We start from the raw sequence: 24,396 nt of genomic DNA, 5'->3' as shown, positions 1-24,396 counted from the left end.
AAAAAATTAAAAAAATATTCTTTCAAAAAATTGGAAAAAGTCGATTATTGTAATAATTTTTGCTAGTGATCAAAATCAACAAATCATTTTTTTTTTAAATTTTGAAATTGTGTCCAAATTTTATTTTTATAGAAGATTTTGTCAAAATTTTATTTCTGTAGAAAATTTTTTCAAAATTTTATTTCTATAGAAAATTTTATCAAAATTTTAATCCTATAGCAAAATTTTGTCAACATTTTATTTCTATAGGAAATTTTGTCAAAAATTTATTTCTATAGAAAATTTTGTCAAAAATTTTTTTCTATAGAAAATTTTGTCAAATTTTTTTTATAGAAAATTTTGTCAACATTTTATTGCTATAGAAAATGTTGTCAAAATTCTATTTCTATAAAAAATTGCGTCAAAATTTTATTTCTATGGAAAATTTTTTTCAAAATTGGAACTAATCAACTAATCAAACGTTGATTGTGACTAACCGACTAATAGACTATTTATAGTGACCAAAATCTGTAAATCGAATCAAATAGGCATTTTTTTTAATTTTGAAATTGCGTCAACATTTTATTTCTATCGAAAATTTTGTTAACATTTTATTTCTACAGAAAATTTTGTCAAAATTTTATTTCTATAGAAAATTTTGTAAATTTTTTTTATATAAAATTTTGTCAAAATTATATTTCTATGGAATATTTTGTCAAAATTGTATGTTATATCTATAGAAAATTTTGTCAAAATTTTATTTCTATAGAAATTTTTGTCTATAGAAAATTTTTTTCTATAGAAAATTTTTTTCAAAATTTTATTTCTATGGAAAATTTTGTTAAAATTTTATTTCTGTAGACAATTTTGTCAAATTTTTATTTCTATAGAAAATTTTGTAAAAATTTTAATTAATCAACTAATCAAATTTTAATTATGACTACTCGATAGACTATTTATAGTGACTAAAATTGATAAATCGATTTTTAAACAAGTAAGTAAAGTCTAAAGTCGGGCGGGGCCGACTATATTATACCCTTCACCCCTATGTAGGCCAAAATTTGTGTTACCATCTCAACTACTTCAAATTTGCTGGAAGCTATATAAAGAAGACAATTTTTTTACTTCTACAAAATCTCTAGAATTAAAATTTAAATCGGCTAACGCTATCCAGTTAATTGGAGGAAACTTCCATTGAAAATGGGTCTAAAATGTGTAACAGTCTACCATATTTCCCCAACTCTGGTGTACGTATATATGGGAGCTATATATAATCTGAACCGATTTTGACTAAATTTGACATGTATAGTTAGAATAATAATTCTGCTATCTATGCGAAATTTCACGTAAATGGGAGTATAACTTTGGCCCCCCTGGTCATATGAGTGCAAATCGGACGGGAGATATATATGGGAGCCATTTCTAAATCTGAACCGATTTTAACCAAATTTGGCACTCATAAAATATTTGGATGTACGGTATTTCAAGAAAATCGGTTGGTAAACACGCTAACTATGACCAAATCGGGGATAAATATATATGGCAGCTATATCTAAATCTGACCCGATTTTTTCCAAAATCAATAGCGATTGTCTCTGTCCCAAGAAACGGTCCTATGCCAAATTTGAGGACGATCGGACTTAAATTGCGAGCTGTACTTTGTGCACAAAATTACATATACAGACAGACGGACGGACAGACAGACAGACGGATGTCGCTAAATCGACTCAGAATTTAATTCTAAGCCGATTGGTATACTAAAAGATGGGTCTATGACCAATATTTCTTGGCGTTACATACAAATGCACAAACTTATTATACCCTGTACCACAGTAGTGGTGAAGGGTATACAAATTAAAAAAATATTTTTTCAAAAATTTGGAAAAGGTCGATTATTATCGATTTTTAAAGCTATGCTAAGATACCCATTTTAAGCAAAATTTGCATTCGTACACAGAAAAAAATTTCTCAAAATTTTTTCCAATTAAAGTCTAAATTGAGTTTTAAAAAATATTCAATTAAAAATTTAATTGATTCCACAAATTTATTAATTAAAAAAAAATTAATCACAAAAATTGATAGTATCAATTAATTTTTTAATTGGATCGATTAATTTTTTAATTGACTTTCAATTAATTTTTCATTTCAATTAAAAAAATAATTTGATCAATTAATTTCGTGATTGAATCAGAAAAGTTTTTTTGTGTGTATTCTATGGACACGAATACATTTTTTTTTTGTATTTGTTATTGATGTAGGTCTGATGGTGTTTCAAATGGACCATATATGACCACTTTTACGTATAGCCCCCACATAAGCCGACCCCCAGATTTGGCGTGCAGAGCCTTTAATTAATCGATCCCCAGAGTGTACTTGCGGAGGCTATTGGAGGAGAACATTTCATGCGATCTGGTTGAAATTTGATTGCTGGAACTTTATCGAGGAACAAATTTCATCCGATCCCGGTGGAATTTGGCTCTCTAATTACCGTGCGATAACTGGTTCATTTCGGTTCACAATTATCTATAGACTCCTCTGTACAAACCTATCTCTATATGTATCTCTATATATAGTGGAATCACTAGCACTTTGGATTTATCTTAACAAAGAAGAATAATATGGCCATATTGGAACAGTATGTATAATGCAAGGTGTTTGACCCTATTTCTGCTACACCGAAAAAAACATGCCCGGTTCCAAAGATTTTGTCTTTACTTAAAAAAAATTGGTATTGATTCCGAGCCAAAGAAGCGGAGAATACAAGTAAGAATACTTTTAAAACACAATTCTCTTTTAAATTTGGGTTTTGTGTACTTGCTTCTAGGAAGCAAATTTAAATTTTTCGCTTTCTCAGCTTTTTTTTCTTCATATGTCCTTTAAAACGAGGTAACGACAACTTTATTTTCCAAATTAAGACACGACTTCCAGTAAAAATTAAGCTATGTTTCAAGTCAAAAACGTCTTTAAAATAATGTGTTGAAAATATGTCCTATGTAGGAACGATTTTTTTGCTTTGTAGTCAAGATGCAAAAAGACAACAAATTTAAAGACAATTTCATTAAATTTAAAGATTTTTTCTGAATTATTAAAGTCAAGTTGACCTTAGCCCAAACATTTTTTCTTTAATGTTATGATACCCATTTTTAAGTCAAATCACTTAACTATAAGGACAACACGACTTCATTGAAAATTTTATCGACTTTTGGACAAGGAAAAAAATTATATTAGAGAAATGTGTCTTCTATGCTAAGCAAAATTTTGCATTCGTATTTTAAAGACATGAAATCTTTGACCTCACGACAATATTTTTTTCAGTGTAGGTGCATTTCTGCTAGGTACATTTTCATTACAGTTGTAAAAATTCTTGTCCAGTTTTCCACACGATTTCGTAGTATTACTGCAAACGTGTGGTTAAGAGAATTTTTTATTAACTTCAACTTCAGAAATCGAAACCACACACCTAAACTCAGGGGCACCTAAAGAAGTTGTAACAAATTACCCAACACGTACACCAATATTGACATAAGCAAAAAGGCCGTGGACACCATTCTACGCAAAAAACACAATTCAAGGTTAATAGGATTGATTACCCGAAGTGATTGACACAACAAATGCGTGAGGTTGTTAATCAGATTACTCAAAGGAATGTTTACCACCACGATAGAGTGAGTATGACACCAGAGTTTGAAATCATTTCCACCATTATGCGTAAATATTGAAATATTTCAAATCCCGCCAAAATAGTCAACACTCAATGTATTTAATTTGATACTTGATCGAATGATTGACAAGATTATGTAATACGATTTTATTTTTGGACATGGTTGAAGAATAAAGGTATTTCAATATACGTTTGGCAAAACTCAATAAATTTGGAATAGGTGAGAGATTGTGTTGTGGTACTCCATTGAGAGATTGTGTTGTGGTACTCAAAAACGTGTGATACAATTACAATTGTCTGACATTGAATTAAATAAAAAAATTGTAACTGAATATTAAATTGAACGTCAACTTGAAAAATTACAAAAATGTGAAACAATTAATCCAAACCATAACAATAATTCGTTAATGATGTCGAATTGTGATAACTATGGTGTTGCAAATGATGATGAACTTACCATAAACAAAGGAATACAAGTGGTGTGGAACAAACAAAGAGTTCGTTTTTTCTTCTTCTTTTTCAATAATAATCTGCAAAGAAAAAAGAAATATAAAAGACATTAATTAATTGGATATGTTTTTTTGGTGGAGTATATTAAAACGCATATAAAGCAATACCAGATGTCAAACTGTACACTAAAAAAAAATATTTATGTGTTTTCAAAAAAAGTTTACTTGGCTCCAAAGATTTTGAACTTCGTTTAAAGATTTTAGTATTGCTTCTGAGACAAAGATGCGGTTCCTTTAAAATAAAGACATTTTTAGGAATTTATCTGGTTTTAATTCTGCGCTGGAAGAAATATTGTCAAAACTTTTTTTCTATAGAAAATTTTGTCAAACTTTTATTTCTATAGAAAATTTTGTCAAAATTGTATTTCTATAAACAAATTTGCCAAGCTTTTATTTCTATAGGAAATTTTGTCAAAATTTTATTCCTATAGAAAATTTTGTCAAAATTTGCTTTCTATAGAACATATTGTCAAAATTTTATTCTATAGAAAATTTTGTCACAATTTTATTTCTATATAAAATTTTGTCAACATTTTATTTCTGTAGAACATTTTGTCAAAATTTTATTTCTATTTTATTTCTACAAAAAATTTTGTCAACATTTTATTTCTATATAAAATTTTGTAAATATTTTATTTCTATATAAAATTTTATTTCTATATAAAATTTTGTCAACATTTTATTTCTATATAAAATTTTGTCAAAATTTTATTTCTATATAAAATTTTGTCAAAATTTTATTTCTATATAAAATTTTGTCAAAATTTTGTTTCTATAAAAAATTTTGTCAATATTTTATTTCTATAGAAAATTTTGTCAAAATTTTATTTCTACACAAAATTTTGTCAAAATTTTATTTCTATAGAAAATTTTGTCAAAATTTTATTTTTATAAAAAAATTTGTCAAAATTTTATTTCTATAAAAAATTTTGTCAAAATTGGTTTTCTATAGAAAATTTTGTCAAAATTTTATTTCTATAGAAATTTTGTCAAAAATTTATATACACAAAAATTTTTTTCTGATTTTTTAATTGAAATGTCTTCAATCACAGAAATGATAGTATCAATTAAAAAATTAATTGAAGGTCAATTAAAAAAATAAATGATCCAATTAAAAAATTAATTGATACTATTAATTTTTGTGATTGATTTTTGTTTCAATTAAAAAATTTGTTGATTCAATTAAATCTTTGATTGAATATTTTGGAAAACTCAATTAAAATTTTAATTGGAAATGTTTTTCTGTGTATCTACAGAAAATTTTGTCGAAATTTTATTTGTACACAAAATTTTTCAACATTTTATTTCTATAGAAAATTTTGTCAAAATTTTATTTCTATAGAAAATTATGCCAAAATTTTGTTTTTATAGAAAATTTTGTCAACGTGTTATTTCTATAGAAAATTTTGTCCAAATTTTATTTTTATAGAAAATTTGTCGCAATTTTATTTCTATAGAAATTTTCGTCAAAAGTTTATTTCTATAAAAAAATTTGTCAAAATTTTATTTCTGTAGGAAATTTTTTCATAATTGCATTTCTATAGAACATTTTGTCCAAATTTTATTTCTATAGAAATTTTTGTCAAAAGTTTATTTCTATAGAACATTTAGTCAAAATTTTATTTCTATAGAAAATGTTGTCACAATTTTATTTCTATAAAAAAATGTAAAAATTTTATTTCTGTAGGAAATTTTTTCAAAATTGCATTTCTATAGAACATTTTGTCCAAATTTTATTTTTATAGACAATTTTGTCACAATTTTATTTCTATAGAAATTTTTGTCAAAAGTTTATTTCTATTGAACATTTAGTCAAAATTTTATTTCTATAGAAAATTTTGTCACAATTTTATTTCTATAAAAAAATTTTAAAAAATTTATTTCTGTAGGAAATTTTGTCAAAATTTTATTTCTATAGAAAATTTTGTCAACATTTTATTTCTATACAAAATTTTGTCAAAATTTTATTTCTATATAAAAGTTTGTCAAAATTTTATTTCTATATAAAATGTTGTCAAAATTTTATTTCTATATAAAATTTTGTCAAAATTTTATTTCTATATAAAATTTTGTCAAAATTTTATTTCCATAAAAATTTTGTCAATATTTTATTTCTATAGAAAATTTTGTCAAAATTTTATTTCTACACAAAACTTTGTCAAAATTTTCTTTTTATAAAAAATTTTGTCAAAATTTTCTTTAAAAAAAAAAAATTGTGAAAATTTTATTTCTATAGAAAATTTTGTCAAAATTTTATTTTAATAAAAAGTTTTGTTAAAATTTTTTTTCTATAAAAAATTTTACAAAATGTTATTTCTATAGAAAATTTTGTCAAAATTGGTTTTCTATAGAAAATTTTGTCAAAATTTTATTTCTATAGAAAATTATACCAAAATTTTGTGTTTATAGAAAATTTTGTCAACGTGTTATTTCTATAGAAAATTTTGTCCAAATTTTATTTTTATAGAAAATTTTGTCACAATTTTATATTTATGGAAATTTTTGTCAAAAGTTTATTTCTATAGAAAATTTTGTCAAAATTTTATTTCTATAGAAAATTTTGTCAAAATTTTATTTCTGTAAAAATTTTTGTCAAAATTTTAGTTCTATAGAAAATTTTGTCAAAATTTTCCTTCTGTAGAAAATTTTGTCAATATTTTATTTCTATAGAAAATTTTGTCAAAATTTTAGTTCTATAGAAAATTTTGTCAAAAATTTCCAGTTGAATTTTTAATTGAATTTTCCATAATAAATTTTTAATTAAAACCAAAATTAATAGTTTCGATTAATTTTTATTTTATTAATTTATTTTTATTATTTTATTAATTTAATATATTGATACTATCCTTTCTGTGATTGAAGATAATTGAATTAAAAATTAATTGGATCAATTAATTTCGTGATTGAATCCAAAAATAATTTTTTCTATGTGGCAGCACCACGATATTTTTAAAAAGAAAGCAAATTGTAATAGGGTTAAAATAACTCATAAGTCACAAACCCTATGTCTCACATTTTTTTATGAATCTTAAATAACTCGGTCTACGCCGAAAAGGCGTATGAATTTGCATTCTAGGTTCAATAAATCTTATTATCATTTTATGCTTAATATACTATTCTTTTTAAACACTCATCAGATAGTAGGCAAATCGAATCTTTATAAAATAAGTCATAAGACATTTAATCGGTGCAAAATTTCAAGGCTATAGTTTCCACAGTCCAATAAATTTGGTATTTTCTTGGAGCGTACATATAGGTGATCTGGAATATTGAACACAATTACTTAAACTTTTAATTGGCGTTAAGGGTACAATAAAACGACATACGAGAGTCTCAAGTATTAAAAATCAATCGGTGGATTAATGATTTTGATTTTTTCTGATTTTGATTTTTTTGGTATTAAACTATTAAAATTGCATTGACATGAAATTTGTGTGTCTTCTGGTTGTTTATTATTCAAGCAAAATAGGTCATTTATTATAAGATTTGAATAGTTTTATGCACCAAATAAATTGTGCCATTTAAACATTAAAAAACATATTCATGTAATGAAATATTAAAACAATCTATATACCATGAGACAAAATTTTCATAATATTAAGAAAAATTTTCTATCAACTTAAGAAATTTTAAATTAAAAATATTTTATACTAATTGTTGTAAGAATTGTTTTCTTAAATTTTGGCCACTAACCTTTGAAACTTGCGTCCTTTCGTTAAATTCGTATGTCCTTGAAGTAAGACAAATTTTCCAACAACATTTTTGGTTTAAACAAATAATCTTTAAATTGACTGAGATAATATTCCTCTCCAACTAAAAGGTACTTCAATTTTCTATAAAAAATTTTTTGACAAAATTTTCTATAGAAATTAATTTTGACAATATTTTCTATAGAAATAAAATTTTGACAAAATTTTCTATCGAAATAAAATTTTAACAAAATTTTCTATAGATATATAATTTTGATAAAGTTTTCTATAGAAATACAATTTTGACAAAATTTTCTATAGAAATAAAATTTTGACAACATTTTCTATAGAAATAAAATTTTGACAAAATTTTCTATAGAAAAAATTTTGACAAAATTTTCTATAGAAAAATGTTGACAAAATTTTCTATAGAAATAAAATGTTAAAAAAATTTTCTATAGAAATACAATTTTGACAAAATTTTCTATAGATATACAATTGTGATAAGGTTTTCTATAGAAATAAAATTTTGACAAAATTTTGTATAGGAATAAAATATTGACAAAATTTTCTATGGGAGTAAAATTTTGACAACATTTTCTATAGGAATTAAATTTTGACAAAATTTTCTATAGATATACAATGTTGATTAAGTTTTCTATAGAAATACAATTTAAATAAAATTTTGACAAATTTTTCTATGAAAATAACATTTCGGCAAAATTTTCTTAGAAATAAATTTATGACAAAATTTTGTACAAAAATTAAAATTTAACAAAATTTTCTACAGAAATAAAATTGTGACAAAATTTTCTATAGAAAAAAAAATTTGACCAAATTTTCTCTAGAAATAAAATGTTGACAATATTTTCAATAGAAATAAAATTTTGACAAAATTTTCTGTAGAAATAAAATTTTGACAAAATTTTCTATAGAAATAAAATTTTAACAAAATTTTCTATAGACATATAATTTTGATAAAGTTTTCTATAGAAATACAATTTTAACAAAATTTTCTATAGAAATAAAATTTTGACAAGATTTTCTATAGAAATAAAATTTTGACAAAATTATCTATAAAAAAAAAATTTGACAAAATTTTCTATAGAAAAATGTTGACAAAATTTTCTATAGAAAAATGTTGACAAAATTTTCTATAGAAATAAAATGTTGACAAAATTTTCTATAGAAATAAAATTTTGACAAAATTTTCTCTAGAAATAAAATTTTGACAACATTTTATATTGAAATAAAATTTTCTATAAAAATACAATTTGGACACAATTTTTAATAGAAATAAAATTTTGACAAAATTTTGTATAGAAATAAAATTTTAACCAAATTTTCTATAGAAATAAAATTTTGACAAAATTTTCTATAGAAATAAAATTTTGACAAAATTTGCTATAGATATACAATTTTGATAAAGTTTTCGATAGAAATAAAATTTTGACAAAATTTTGTATAGGAATAAAATTTTGACAAAATTTTCTATGGGAATAAAATTTTGACAAAATTTTCTATAGGAATAAAATTTTGACAAAATTTTCTATAGGAATAAAATTTTGACAAAATTTTCTATAGATATAAAGGGTGATTTGTTAAGAGCTTGATAACTTTTTTTTTAAAAAAAACGCATAAAATTTGCAAAATCTCATCGGTTCTTTATTTGAAACGTTAGATTGGTCCATGACATTTACTTTTTGAAGATAATTTCATTTAAATGTTGACCGCGGCTGCGTCTTAGGTGGTCCATTCGGAAAGTCCAATTTTGGGCAACTTTTTCGAGCATTTCGGCCGGAATAGCCCGAATTTCTTCGGAAATGTTGTCTTCCAAAGCTGGAATAGTTGCTGGCTTATTTCTGTAGACTTTAGACTTGACGTAGCCCCACAAAAAATAGTCTAAAGGCGTCAAATCGCATGATCTTGGTGGCCAACTTACCGGTCCATTTCTTGAGATGAATTGTTCTCCGAAGTTTTACCTCAAAATGGCCATAGAATCGCGAGCTGTGTGGCATGTAGCGCCATCTTGTTGAAACCACATGTCAACCAAGTTCAGTTCTTCCATTTTTGGCAACAAAAAGTTTGTTAGCATCGAACGATAGCGATCGCCATTCACCGTAACGTTGCGTCCAACAGCATCTTTGAAAAAATACGGTCCAATGATTCCACCAGCGTACAAACCACACCAAACAGTGCATTTTTCGGGATGCATGGGCAGTTCTTGAACGGCTTCTGGTTGCTCTTCACTCCAAATGCGGCAATTTTGCTTATTTACGTAGCCATTCAACCAGAAATGAGCCTCATCGCTGAACAAAATTTGTCGATAAAAAAGCGGATTTTCTGCCAACTTTTCTAGGGCCCATTCACTGAAAATTCGACGTTGTGGCTCGTTAGTAAGTCTATTCATGATGAAATGTCAAAGCATACTGAGCATCTTTCTCTTTGACACCATGTCTGAAATCCCACGTGATCTGTCAAATACTAATGCATGAAAATCCTAACCTCAAAAGAATCACCCTTTACAATGTTGATAAAGTTTTCTATAGAAATACAATTTAAATAAAATTTTTACAAAATTTTCGATGGAAATAACATTTCGACAAAATTTTCTTAGAAATAAAATTATGACAAAATTTTGTATAAAAATTAAAATTTAACAAAATTTTCTATAGAAATAAAATTTTGACAAAATTTTCTATAGAAATAAAATTTTGACAAAATGTTCTCTAGAAATAAAATTTTGACAACATTTTCTATTGAAATAAAATTTTGATAAAATTTTCTATAAAAATACAATTTTGACACAATTTTCTTTAGAAATAAAATTTTGACAAAATTTTCAATAGAAATAAAATGTTAACAAAATTTTCTATAGAAATAAAATGTTGACAAAATTTTCTATAGAAATAAAATTTTGACAAAATTTTCTGTAGATATACAATTTTGATAAAGTTTTCTATATAAATAAAATTTTGACAAAATTTTGTATAGGAATAAAATTTTGACAAAATTTTCCATAGGAATAAAATTTTGACAAAATTTTTTATAGATATACAATTTTGATAAAGTTTTCTATAGAAATAAAATTTTGACAAAATTTTTTATAGGAATAAAATTTTGACAAAATTTTCTATGGAAATAAAATTTTGACAAAATTTTCTATAGGAATAAAATTTTGACAAAATTTTCTATAGATATACAATGTTGATAAAGTTTTCTATAGAAATACAATTTAAATAAAATTTTGACAAAATTTTCTCTAGAAATAAAATTTTGACAAAATTTTCTTTAGAAATAAAATGTTGGCAAATTTTTCTACAGAAATAAAATTAAAAAAATCTATAGAAATAAAACTGTGATAAAATTTACTATAGAGATACAATTTTGACATTTTCTATAAATTCGATATCTTCAAAAATGTTAATTTTCATGTTGAGTCGTACTATCAAAGTGCATTGTGAGTAAGTTCTCCCCTATTAAAGAAGTGGTAACTTTCCCTTGTCGTTAAAACATTTAATTTGCAAATAATGAAATAAACTTCTAAAATAAAATTAAATCATTTCTTTAGAAGAAAAACATATTTGTTTCATACTAAGTACAAAAATTTGATCAAAATATTATTTTTTTAATTTGGTACATTTTTCTTAAAATTTTGGTGGCCATTATATTTGTCATGAATGGCAATCGTGGGTACTCCAGTTGGTGAACTTCTCTCTTATGAATGAGTGCTGCCCGATACTGTGCTTAGCTCAATGAGGACGTCCTTTTTATAGCCGAGTTCGGCGATTCACTTTGTGGTGAAGCCACTTAGAGAAGCACCAGCATTACTGAAAGCATACCACGGTGCTTCTCCTTTTTTTAGTGGATGGGATGCGATTTTGCTCAAAGTGGAAACTCAATTAGTCGATTTTCAGCTACATGAAAAGTAAAATAAAGAAAATCTAGTGCGATGAAAAAAAGCTATTTTGAATGTTGGAATTGGCTAGTTACGTTAGGCCCAATATTTCAGGCTCGCTTAGACTATTCGGTCCATTGTGATACCACAGTGGTGAACTTCTCTCTTATCACTGAGTGCTGCCCAATTACTTGTTTAGCTCAATGACAAGGGAACTCCTTTTAATAGCCCGAACGGCATTTCACTCTCAAAAATGGCACCAGCATTACTGAGAGGAGATAATCCACCACTGCAAAACGTTTTAGGTTTTTGGTCGGAACTGGGTTTGAACCCATGAACATTTCTAAGAAAGGCGGGTATGCTCACCATTGTCAGCAGAAGTATGTTAGAGAAAATTTTAGTTTAGATGATACATAAAAAAACATCCTTATTGCATGAAATAAAATTCCAAAATATGTGGTTGTTGGGTTTCATACGCTCGTTTCGGGGTTTTATGCCTCTTTGGGTCTTATTCGATTTGTGGAGCCTCATATTCACAAAATTCGTTTTACTATGCGTGCATAAAAGCTTTTCATTTTTGATTTTCATGAAACCATGAAATTATTTATTAATTGGTGTTATTGTATTCTTTGCATTTTCAAAATTTCATTATCAAAGTGACCAATTGTTAATACTACTGCCCTAAATTAAAGATTCATTTATCATTCCTGTGGCTCATGAATTACTCACTTCCATGGCTATTGAAGATAACGATAGGGGCTTAACGTCTAAAGAAACCATTCATTGGGCGCCAAGCATATCAATGGCATTGCGGAGGGTTGTTGCAACGCTTTGTTGCACATTAATTGCGGCTTGAATTTATATCTTGGTCTGTTGTTGGTGGTGGTATGTTGGTTTGATAAGCGTTTGAAACTGATGTGACTTGGGTGTATTATATTGTTTTTTTTTTTTTTTTGTTTGCTTTGTATTTCGTGTTGATGTTGCGAATATGATTTTCTTTCACGTCTCTTAAATATTTTTTTTTGTAGGCAATATAAGTGAGTAGGTGGTGTTAGTTTTCGAGGACTTGGTTATTATCACCATCAGCATCATCTTCATAATCAACGTCATTAGTGTTATCTCTGGCATCATCGTCGGCATGTGAAGGTGTTGCATATGAATTTTAATATACATTTGTTTTAATTTTATTGCAAATTTATTGTTGGTTGTTGTCGCCATGAAGATTTTATAACAATTTGAAAGCATTGTTGTTGTTGTTGAGTCTAATATAAAATTCCATGTAAATGTCTTATTTGCTAATGCCTACATTTATTTTATGGATATGACTTATTTGTGTCAAGCTTCACAAAGTTATGCGATTGTTCTATTCTTCAATTTTTTTCACATTTAAAAAGAATTAAAAAATACAGCCAAATTCGGAACAGATGGAATTATGTAGAACATTTAAAAAACGCAAACATCACAATGTTACACAGAAAAATATATCCAACCAAAATAGGTCCAATTTATGTTAAATTTTAATTCAAATTTAAAATTTAATTGATTCAACAATTCATTTTAATTAAAACAAAAACTTAATTGTATTATTTTTAAAACCCTGCGTCGCACTGTAGAACAGGGTATTATAAGTTAGTCCATATGTTTGCAACAACCAAAAGGAGACGAGATAGACACAAGTTGTCTTTGGCAACAATGCTCAGAGACGCTGACTGGGTCGATCTAAGCATATACGTCCGTCTGTCTGTGAACACTTTTTTGTGATCAAAGTCTAGGCCGCAGTTTTAGTCCACTGGACATGAAATTTGATATAGGTATGTGTCTTGAATCAGAACAGAACGATTTTTGATTTTAGAAGAAATCGGTTAAGACTTAAATATTACTCCCATATATGTCTTTCGCCCGATTTAAACTCATATGACCCCAGAGGCCAAAGTTTTAATCCGATTGAAATTTTGCACAATAAGTAGAATTAAAATTCTGGCTATGCATGCCAATTTTGGTAAACATCAATTGAGAATGTAAATTTGCAGGGTATAATATAGTCGGCGAACTTTAATTAAATATTAATTGGATCAATTAATTTTAATCAATTAATTTAATTCTGGATATAATGGTTCCATAAACGGGATCGTGGGTTCTATTCTTGGCTAAACAAAGAAGTTTTTGAGGCCTCAATAATATGTATAGAAATCATAAAAGATATCCCTTGGGTTGTTATCACTTAGACTATTCAGTCCATTCCCGCAACCAGGGCTGTGGAGCCGGAGTCTGAATCTGAGGATTTTTACTGAAGTCGGAGTCGTAAAGATTTTGCTCGACTCACACTCCGGCTAAACCAAATTTTCACATTTTTGTAACTAAGCAAGTTTTTACGCAAATTAGTTTTCATTGCGTTATTCATTCGATCAATGTACAGCATGATTGTAAATGAAAATCCTAGAATGTTAGACCAGCAGATGGGCTGGATCGATCCATTTTAATGCCCTATATTGGGCATTTATTTGAAATATTTCGAACAATCGATATTATTTTTATTTTAATTTTATATATACATACATATGTGGAATATTGACAGAAAATTTTTTCAAAGTTGTTTTTTACAGAAAATTTTATCAAAATGTTTTTTCTATAAAATGTTTTGTCAAAATTTTATTTCTATAGAAAATGTTATCAATATTTTAGTTATATAAAAAATTTATTCAAAATTTTATTACTTTAGAAATATTTTTTTCTATAGAAAATTTAGTCAAAATTTTATTTCTATAGAAAATTGAGTCAAAATTTTGTTTCTATAGAATATTTTGCAAAATGTTATTTCTATAGAAAATTTTGCAAAATTTTGTTTGTTACACAATTTTTTTTTTAAATTTTATTTCTATTGATAATTTTATTTCTATAAAAATTTACGTCAAAATTTTATTTCTATAGAAAATTTTGCCAAAATTTTATATTAAAAATTTTTTTTATTAGAAAATTTGGTCAAAATTTTATTTCTATAGAAAATTTTGTCTAAATTTTATTTCTATAGAAAATTTAGTCAAAATTTTGTTTCTGTAGAATATTTTGCAGAATTTTATTTACTACACAAAAATTTTTCTAAAATTGTTTTTTTATTGATAATTTTTTCAAAATTTTATTTCTATAAGAAAAAATTGTCAAATTTTATTTCTATAGCAAATTTTCTCAATTTTTTTTCTTACTGATGCTCACTGATACCTACTGCTATAAAAAATGTATTTTATTACTATAGAAATATTTTTTTCTATATAAAATTTAATCAAAATTTTATTTCTATAGAAAATTTAGTCAAACTTTTGTTTTGTTTAGAATATTTTGCAAAATTGTATTTCTATTGAAAATTTTGCAAAATTTTGTTTGCTACACAATTTTTTTTAATTGTATTTCTATTGATAATTTTTTCAAACTTTTATTTCTATAAAAAATTTTGCCAAATTTTATTTCTATAAAAATTTTGCCAAATTTTATTTCTATAAAATTTTTATTCAAAATTTTATTTCTATATATTTGGTCAAAACTTGATTTCTATAGAAAATTTTGCCAAAATTTTATTTCTATAGAAAATTTAGTCAAAATTTTGTTTCTGTAGAAAATTTTCCAAAATTTTATTTCTATGTAAAATTTTGCAAAATTTTATTTACTAGACAAAATTTTTTCCAAAATTGTATTCAGTGAGCATACAATTTTGGAAAAATTGCTGCTAAGTCGAAAACTTGTAGAAATGACTCAAATTTTCAATTTTTTCAATGAATGAATGATAAATGCATTTTTGCGAAATTGTCTAAATAATTATAAATATTTCCCAAATATTGCCCGAGTTTTGTAGAAGTCTGATTTGAGATTTTATCAAAATGTAGATCTAAATACAAAATTGTGCAGAGTATATTATAATCGGCCCGCCCGACTTTAGACTTTCCTTGCATTTTTATTTTTCGTTAAAATTGTGTTACATCCCATAACGTTAGATTTTAAGTACATAGATTTTGTAGAAGTATATACAAATTTGTCTAAATCGATTCAGATTCAAATTCATGCATATGGAAATATAAACCTTTATATAGCTCGCAACAAATTTAAAGGATTTGAGATAGTATCAATAATTTTGGTCCACAAATACATATACTGTTGGTATCTTCTCATATTATGATGGGTATTTATATCATTATTTTATTTATTAAACATTGCCCTAAATTTGAAATATAGAGTTCAATTGGCATCTAATGTGAAATTAAGACCTTTTTTGCACACAGAAATAAATACGATACTTTATATCGATCCACTTACGGTACCCCCACAATAGAACTACAAATTAGTGGTATTAGGTTAGGTTAGGTTATGTGGCAGCCCGATGTATCAAGCTCACTTAGACTATTCAGTCCATTGTGATACCACAGTGGTGAACTTCTCTCTTATCACTGAGTGCTGCCCGATTCCATGTTAAGCTCAATGACAAGGGACCTCCTTTTTATAGCCGAGTCCGAACGGCGTTCCACATTCCAGTGAAACCACTTAGAGAAGCTTTGAAACCCTCAGAAATGTCACCAGCATTACTGAGGTGGGATAATCCACCGCTGAAAAACTTTTTGGTGTTCGGTCATAGCAGGAATCGAACCCACGACCTTGTGTATGCAAGGCGGGCATGCTAACCATTGCACCACGGTGGCTCCCAATTAGTGGTATTAAAATGAGATTTAGTTATATTACCCGGAGTCGACTCCGGAGTCGGAATCGAGCTGATGAAAAATGCTGGAGTTGGAGTCGGAGTCGAGCAAAATTGGCTCGACATCACAGCCCTGCCCGCAACTATGTTATTTTCTCGAAAATTAGGTATCTGATTTCGGCAACCATGTATATGTTAGCCGAGAAAACAAAATTTTTCTCAGTTCTCGTCAAAATGTATGTAAGTGGCCAGTCACATTAACATGGGCTTGTCTTTGGCGGAGTAAATTTACTTTAGGACACGTTGTGGACTCTTTCGAAAGGACATATCCTGGGAAAATTTAATGGTATTACCCCCCATAGACAATTCATCATGAACTAGCCTGGGAAAAATTGCTAGGTGAGTAGTAAAACCCAAACAATATTTTTCAGTGTGTATACAAAGAGTTCACTGCCAGTTTCGTCCCAACATCAAAAACTGTTCGCAGCGATGACCGCTGGTATACAAGATAGAACTGCAACCAATGCACCACCTTCACTTCAACATTGCAAGGTAACCTTGAATCAAGCTGTGAAGTCAATTCAATTTTTGGTAATTTTTATACTTTTTACGATGTTGATTTTATGACACATTGGTAAATTGATTTAAGGTTAAAAAAAAAAACAAACAAGAAAAATATTAGTGAAAGGAGTTTGCAATTTCCTCAATTTGATGGTTAAAGTAATAAACTAAAATAACTTTACGACATGGCTATTAATATTTTTTTTTTAATTTCTTACTAAACAAAACAACATATCCGTTAGCGTTTAAGGAGTTGCTTTTTATGAGTTTTTGTTTGTTTTTTTTTATAACAAATCTATGCAATCTAGTTTCCACAAAAAATCTACAAAAGTGCTGTAGTATATCTTAAACGGTTGGTCATACCAAAAAAAAAATCAGCATAACATGTCAAGTGATCATGAGAGGACCTTTGGAATTTGTCCGCAGTCTATTGCGTTATGAATGGTTTTTACCTCCTAGAGGATAAATTTTATACAAATATTTTTGTTCAATGCCATTTGTGATGTTTGTGGTAATGATTTGAATAGGCTCTGCTGTTAATGTTTAAATATATTTTGAAGTATTTTATTTTAATTTTTCTTAGCTGTTAGGCATTCCAATGATTTATGGTTGTAATAATAAATCATACAATTGCATACTAATTATCGGTATATTGTCAATTTGATGAGAGAGTTTTTTATTTATGTTTAGAGGGGAAATGTTATGTTGAGGAATTTTTAATGGTTGGGTAGTAAACTTTTCCGATTGGCATTTGTATGAAATGTCATTAGTTATGAAACATCCTAAATAAAAACAATTATTATAATATGCAACACCAAAAAAATTCAATTGGCTTTACAAATTGCTTTACCCATATTTTCTAATATATTTAGAAAATATTGGCCTAATACGAAAGATTATGTATCCTAAATATTAGGACAAGCAATTTACACAATATTTAAGACAAATTTGTTTAAAACAAGTATATACAGCACTAAGTTCGGCCGGGCCGAATCTTAAATACCCACCACCATGAACCAAATATTAGGGTTTCCTTTGAAATTTCAGGAGGGCTTGAGGACTTGAGGACACTTCCCGAAGATAAATTTAAAGATTTCACCTATGAGGACTATATCAGATTCTGGATTTATAAGAACCATTTTTGTTTGAGTTTTAGAGGAATCATTAACATCTCTTGTAAGTGTGCAAGAAAATTATAAAATAACGTCTTGATTTGAAATCTTAAATCTGTAGAAGTAAAATCTGGAAATTTTACATTGAGTTTCAAGCAATTTTCATGATCAGTGCGCCTTCTACACCCTCAAGAAGTGAAGTCGGTCTATATGGAGGCATTACCAAATGGACCGATAAAAACTTAATCCGATACACGTTTTTGTGAGCCTAAAATACCAGAATATTTACAATTTCAGGCAAATCAGATAAAAACTACGGTTTCTAGAAACCCAAGGAGTTAAATCGGGAGATCGTTCTTATGGGGGCTATACTAAAATATGGACCGATACTCACCGTTTTCGGCACACCTCTTTATGACCCGAAAATACATCTAGATTTCCAATTTCAGGCAAATAGGATAAAAACTTCGGATTCTAGAAGCCCAAGAAGTAAAATCGGGAAATCGGTCTATATGGGGGCTATACCAAAACATGGACCGATACTCACCATTTTCGGCACACCTCTTTATGGTCCTAAAATACCTCTAGATTTCCAATTTCAGACAAATTGGATAAAAATTAGGGTTTCTATAAGCCCAAGACCCCAAATCGGGAGGTCGTTTTATATGGAGACCATACCAAAACATGGACCGATACTCACAATTTTTGGCACACGTAGTTGTGGTCATAGAATACCTCTAGATTTCCAATTTCAGACAAATTTGATAAAGACTACGGTTTCTATAAGCCCAAGACCCCAAATCGGGAGGTCGTTTTATATGGGGACCATACCAAAACATGGACCTATACTCACAATTTTTGGCACACGTATTTGTGGTCCTACAATACCTCTAGATTTTCAATTTCAGGTAAATTGAATAAAAACTGCGGTTTCTATAAGCCCAAGAAGTAAAATCGGGAGATCGGTCTATATGGGGACTATACCAAAATATCGACCGATACTCACAATTTTAGGCACACGTATTTGTGGTCCTACAATACTTCTAGATTTCCAATTTCAGGTAAATTGAATAAAAACTGCGGTTTCTATAAGCCCAAGAAATAAAATCGGGAGATCGGTCTATATGGGGGCTATACCAAAATATGGACCGATACTCACAATTTTTGGCACACGTATTTGTGGTCCTACAATACCTCTAGATTTCCAATTTCAAGTACATTGAATAAAAACTGCGGTTTCTATAAGCCCAAGAAATAAAATCGGGAGATCGGTTTATATGGGGGCTATACCAAAACATGGACCGATACTCACCATTTTTGACACACCTTTGTATGGTCATAAAATACCTCTAGATTTCAAATCTAGAGGTATTTTATGACCATACAAAGTTTATATGGGGGCTATACCAAAACATGGACCGATACTCACCATTTTTGACACACCTTTGTATGGTCATAAAATACCTCTAGATTTCAAATTTCAGGCAAATTGGATAAAAACTACGATTTCTATAAACCCAAGACCCCAAATCGGGAGGTCGGTTTATATGGATAATATATCAAAACCTGGACCGATATAGCCCATCTTCGAACTTGACCTGTCTGCAGACAGGCGAGTTGATGCAAAATTTCAGCACGATTGCTTCGTTATTGAAGACTGTAGCGTGATTACATCAGACAGACAGACGGACAGACGGACATCGTTATAAAGAGTGATACGGTCAAAATTTGGTCAAGGGAAAACGCGTGTAAATCGGTGAAATCGTTTATTTAAAAAATCAAATTAAATTTCTTTTTCAAGTTCAATTAGTATAAAATTCAGGAAAAATATTCAGTTAGGCTTTCGCTTTTCCAAATCCGAATTGCCGGGCCTCATGCTTGACACCTGCCATCAGATTTTGTACAGCCACCGTGTCCACCTTCTTCCCCCCAGAAAACCAGTTTGCCTTGAACTGCTGCTCGTCCTTAGCAATTTTTTTTGTCTTCTTTAGGTTCCGCTTGACAATAGCCCAGTATTTCTCAATTGGGCGGAGCTCTGGCGTATAGGGAGGGTTCTTGTCCTTGGGAACCACCTGCACGTTGTTGGCGGCTTACCACTCCATGGCCTTTTTACCGTAATGGCAATCCGGCCAAAACAGTACACAACAACCGTGTTTCTTCAGGAAAGGCAGCAGACGTTTATTCAAACACTCTTTCACGTAAATTTCTTGGTTGATAGTCCCGGAAGCTATGAAAATGCTGCTTTTCAAGCCACAGGTACAGATGGCTTGCCAAACCAGATATTTCTTTGCGAACTTTGACAGTTTTATGTGCTTGAAAATATCTGCTACCTTTTGCCGTATAAAACTCCTGTCCCGAAAGCTGCTTGTAGCCGGCTTTGACGTAGGCTTCGTCGTCCATTACCACGCAGTCAAACTTCGTCAGCATCGTCGTGTTCAGCCTCCGGGATCGCGCTTTGGCCGTCGTATTTTGTTTATCATCGCGATTTGGAGTCACTACCTTCTTGTAAGTCGATAGTCCGGCTCGTTTTTTGGCTCGATGCACGGTTTTAGACGATACACCCAGCTTATTTGCGGCATCTCGGAGAGAGAGGTTAGGGTTTCGCTTGAAACTACCGGTAACTCTCTTTGTCGTCTCAGCGGTTTCCGGTTTTCGATTTCCCCCCGATCTAGACTTCCTGGCTGTCGACAAACGTTCCCCAAACAATTTAATTACATTTGTAACGGTTGATTTGGCAACTTTTAGCGATTTTGCCAGCTTTGCGTGCGAGTAGCTCGGATTTTCGCGATGCGCGAGCAAAATTTTGATACGCTGCTCTTCTTGCTTGGACGGCATTTTGACAACTGAAGAGTGGATTCCAAAATTAAATAGGAGCAACATTCTACACACACGCACCTTCAAAATGAGGGGTGTTCAGGTTTTTTAAATGCAAAATTGAAAGAAATACGTCAAGTTTATATTGACCAAATTTTGACCGTATCACCCTTTACTCCTTCGGTTTTGCCCCAAAATAGGCCTCAGTTTCGGCGATCACCTCTTCATTGCAGAAAAGGTCGCTGGGGGCCAGTGGGTGGGGAAGCAATTCGAAGCCCAATTCATGAAGTTTTGGCATCGTTCTCAATGACTTGTGGCACGGTGCGGTGTCTTGGTGGAACAACACTTTTTTCTTCTTCATATGGGGCCGTTTTGCCGCGATTTCGACCTTCAAACGCTCCAATAACGCCATATAATAGTCACTGTTGATGGTTTTTCCCTTCTCAAGATAATCGATAAAAATTGTTCCATGCGCATCCCAAAAAACAGAGGCCATTACATTGCCAGCGGACTTTTGAGTCTTTCCACGCTTCGGAGACGGTCGCTGTCCACTCAACCGGTCGCTGTCCACTCAACCGACTGTTGGTTGGACTCAGGAGTGTCCTTTGATATCTTTAAGACCTCTGCTATCTCGATCAACTTCATTTTACGGTCATTCAAAACCATTTTGTGGATTTTTTTGATGTTTTCGTCGGTAAGCACCTTTTACGGGCGTCCACTGCGTTCACCGTCCTCCGTGCTCATTTCACCACGCTTGAATTTTGCATACCAATCATTTATTGTTGATTTCCCTGGGGCAGAGTCCGGAAACTCATTATCAACCCAAGTTTTTGCTTCCACTGTATTTTTTCCCTTCAGAAAACAGTATTTTATCAAAACACGAAATTCCTTTTTTCCATTTTTTCACAATAACAAAAGTTGCTTCACAAAAGTCGCTCTATCTTACAAACTAATTGACTTACAGACGTCAAATTTTGACACGAATCATTTGAAGGTTGGTACTATATAAAAATAATATGCATTTAATACTAGCGACGCCATCTATGTGTCAGACCGGGGACTTATCAGCCAACCTGTTATAGTATAATTTTACGCTTTAAATAGCATCTACTTTCAGAAAGGCCAATAAGGTGGTAGTACTTGTTGAAATCGTAAAAGATATGACGAAGAGAGTCATGATTAGCATAGTCCCTCTGAAAGTTTTGAATTGCCAATGATGTAAAGTTGCTGGTTGGTCTTATTGGAACATTGAAATACATACGACTTAAAATGAATTCCGAGTTAATTGTACCCTTTAAAATGTTCATAATAAAGGTTAAATTTAACATTTTTCTTCGACTGCTCAATGTAGGTAGTTTAACGAGAGCAAGCCTATCTTTATAAGAGGGGAGATTGTGATAAGTCCGGAGACAAAAGAGAAGAAACTATTTCTGAACTGATTCTATTTTATTCGAATTCTAGCGTACTTCGAACAAGAGAGATATATAATTTTTTGGTATTAAAATGATTAGAAAATTCCTTAGCCCATCTTTTCATAAAACCAAGAGAACTACACGCAAAGAAAAAAAACGTTTGGAAAACGTGTACCGAAAACGTTTTTCTTTTGTTAGAGTTTTTTGAATTGCTTCGAAAATTTTAAACTTTTATCACCAAAAAAATTCGTTTGCTACAAAATTTTTATTTTTCCAATAAAAAAGTTATTTTTGAAACAACAACACAGTTCATTTCGTTTATATCAAACACTGTTCTTTTCTGACTTTAGGTCTTTAATAAGACACATTTTACAGTTCAAAATTTAATATAGTACAATGTAATGTTGAACATTTTTTCGGAATTTTCCGAATATATCTGGAATATATGTAAAAAAAAAACAAAAGCAAAAAAAAAAAACTTTGGTCGAAGCAGGGATCGAACCCACGACCCCTGGCATGAGAGTCGGACGTAGCTACCACTGCTCCACGGTGCCAAACTAAATGTGTGTTTCTGTTAAATAAACTTTGTTTATTCGGTTCGTGGGCGCCGCAAGCTATGCTATATAAATATAACTTATATGGATATTTATCTATTGATGACCATAACAGGTACAAAGCTCAGTGGTTAGTGTGTTGGTTTACAAAGTGCATGGTCCGCGGTTCGATTCTCCGTCCAGGCGAAAGGTAAAATAAAATTAAAAAATTTATAAAATTGTATAATTTCTTCTACATTGTTGGTATTACAGGAAAAGGTGTTAAGAACTAAAAAACCTCGTGGATGTGAGAAAGATGTGAAGGAAAATGCAAAATAATGTTTTTTTTAGTTTGTCTTTATGAAATTATTTTTACATCCTGGAAAAGAATAAACGTTTATCACAAAAAGTATATACTTTTCTTCCAAATACACTTCCTTACAGTGAAAAGCAAATGAGAAACGAACTTTGTTTGTCTAAAATTTCGTTTGGGAGGAAAGAATTATTTTTTTGCGTGCATCTTTTCATAAAACCAAGAGAACTACACGCCTTGTTTATCATCATCAAAATATGTTGCTTAAAGTTCAATCTTACATCCAGCAGTATACCTAGATCAAGAAATTGGTCAACACGCACAAGTTCCTTTTAATGTATATAATAACTTAGATCCAAACGTTTACGTCTATAGAAAGACATATGTTTGCACTTAAGAATGTTTAATTGCATGAGGTTTACATCACACCATTTACTGAAGACATCCAAGTCAGATTGTAACAGAGTCTGTTCCAAAGGACATTAAAATATGAGAATGAGTAATGATTGATGGCAAATCATTTATAAATAAACTAAAAAGAACTGGACCAAGATGAAACTTTGTATTGGATATGAGTATATATGTTTATACCATTAGTTTTTATTTAAGTAGCTGAGGTTAGGTAGCTGATGCAGAGAAACGTAAAGTGTTGCATATTTATATTTATCTTTTAAGTTGTAGAGTTAGACCTATTGCTCTATATATGTAATGAAAATGAAATGAAATGGACCAAGATGACTTCCTTGGGGTACTCCAGAAGTTACATTAATTCGCATAGATATCGTATCTCCTCACTTAACTTTCTGAACACGACCCCTTAAATAAGACTTTATCCATTTAATTAAAGATGGGCAAAAACCAATTTTAGAAAGTTTCATTCATAGAAGGCTATGGTTGACTTTATCAAACGCTTTACTGAAATCTGTGTAAATCACATCTGTCTGTCTTCCCAGTCTAAAACCATCATTAACGAGAGTTGTTAACTCTAGTAAATTAGTAACAGTTGAACGGGATTTTCGAAAACCATATTGATAACATAATTCGATAAAACTGATGAAACTTGATGTGATACACTGTCTGTCAATATTTTTTCGAGAAGTTTAGAGATTGCGCTGAGCATTGCAATGCCTCTATAATTGGACACCACGTGTCTACTATCAGATTTAAACAATGGCATGATAGACGATTCTTTCCATATATTAGGGACATAACCAAGTAATAAAGACTTAATAAAAAG

The 24,396-nt window shown here is 29.4% G+C and overlaps 1 protein-coding gene across 3 annotated transcripts in view; it reads right to left on the bottom strand.

Annotated features, from left to right (window-relative positions):
• LOC142237433 (uncharacterized) overlaps positions 1 to 24,396 on the bottom strand; it is a 94,247-nt gene that overhangs the window by 21,778 nt on the left and 48,073 nt on the right. For all 3 annotated transcript variants that reach the window (XM_075308742.1, XM_075308743.1, XM_075308744.1), the window contains one exon: positions 4,098 to 4,170. The gene's annotated coding sequence lies outside the window, so the exon portion shown is untranslated. The remainder of the gene's footprint in view (positions 1 to 4,097; positions 4,171 to 24,396) is intronic.

The sequence above is a fragment of the Haematobia irritans genome, chromosome 5 (genome assembly GCF_050003625.1).
Source record: "Haematobia irritans isolate KBUSLIRL chromosome 5, ASM5000362v1, whole genome shotgun sequence".
Classification (NCBI taxonomy): Eukaryota; Metazoa; Arthropoda; class Insecta; order Diptera; family Muscidae; genus Haematobia; species Haematobia irritans.
Note: the sequence above shows the minus strand (reverse complement) of the source record. Positions and strands in the feature narration are given on the sequence as shown.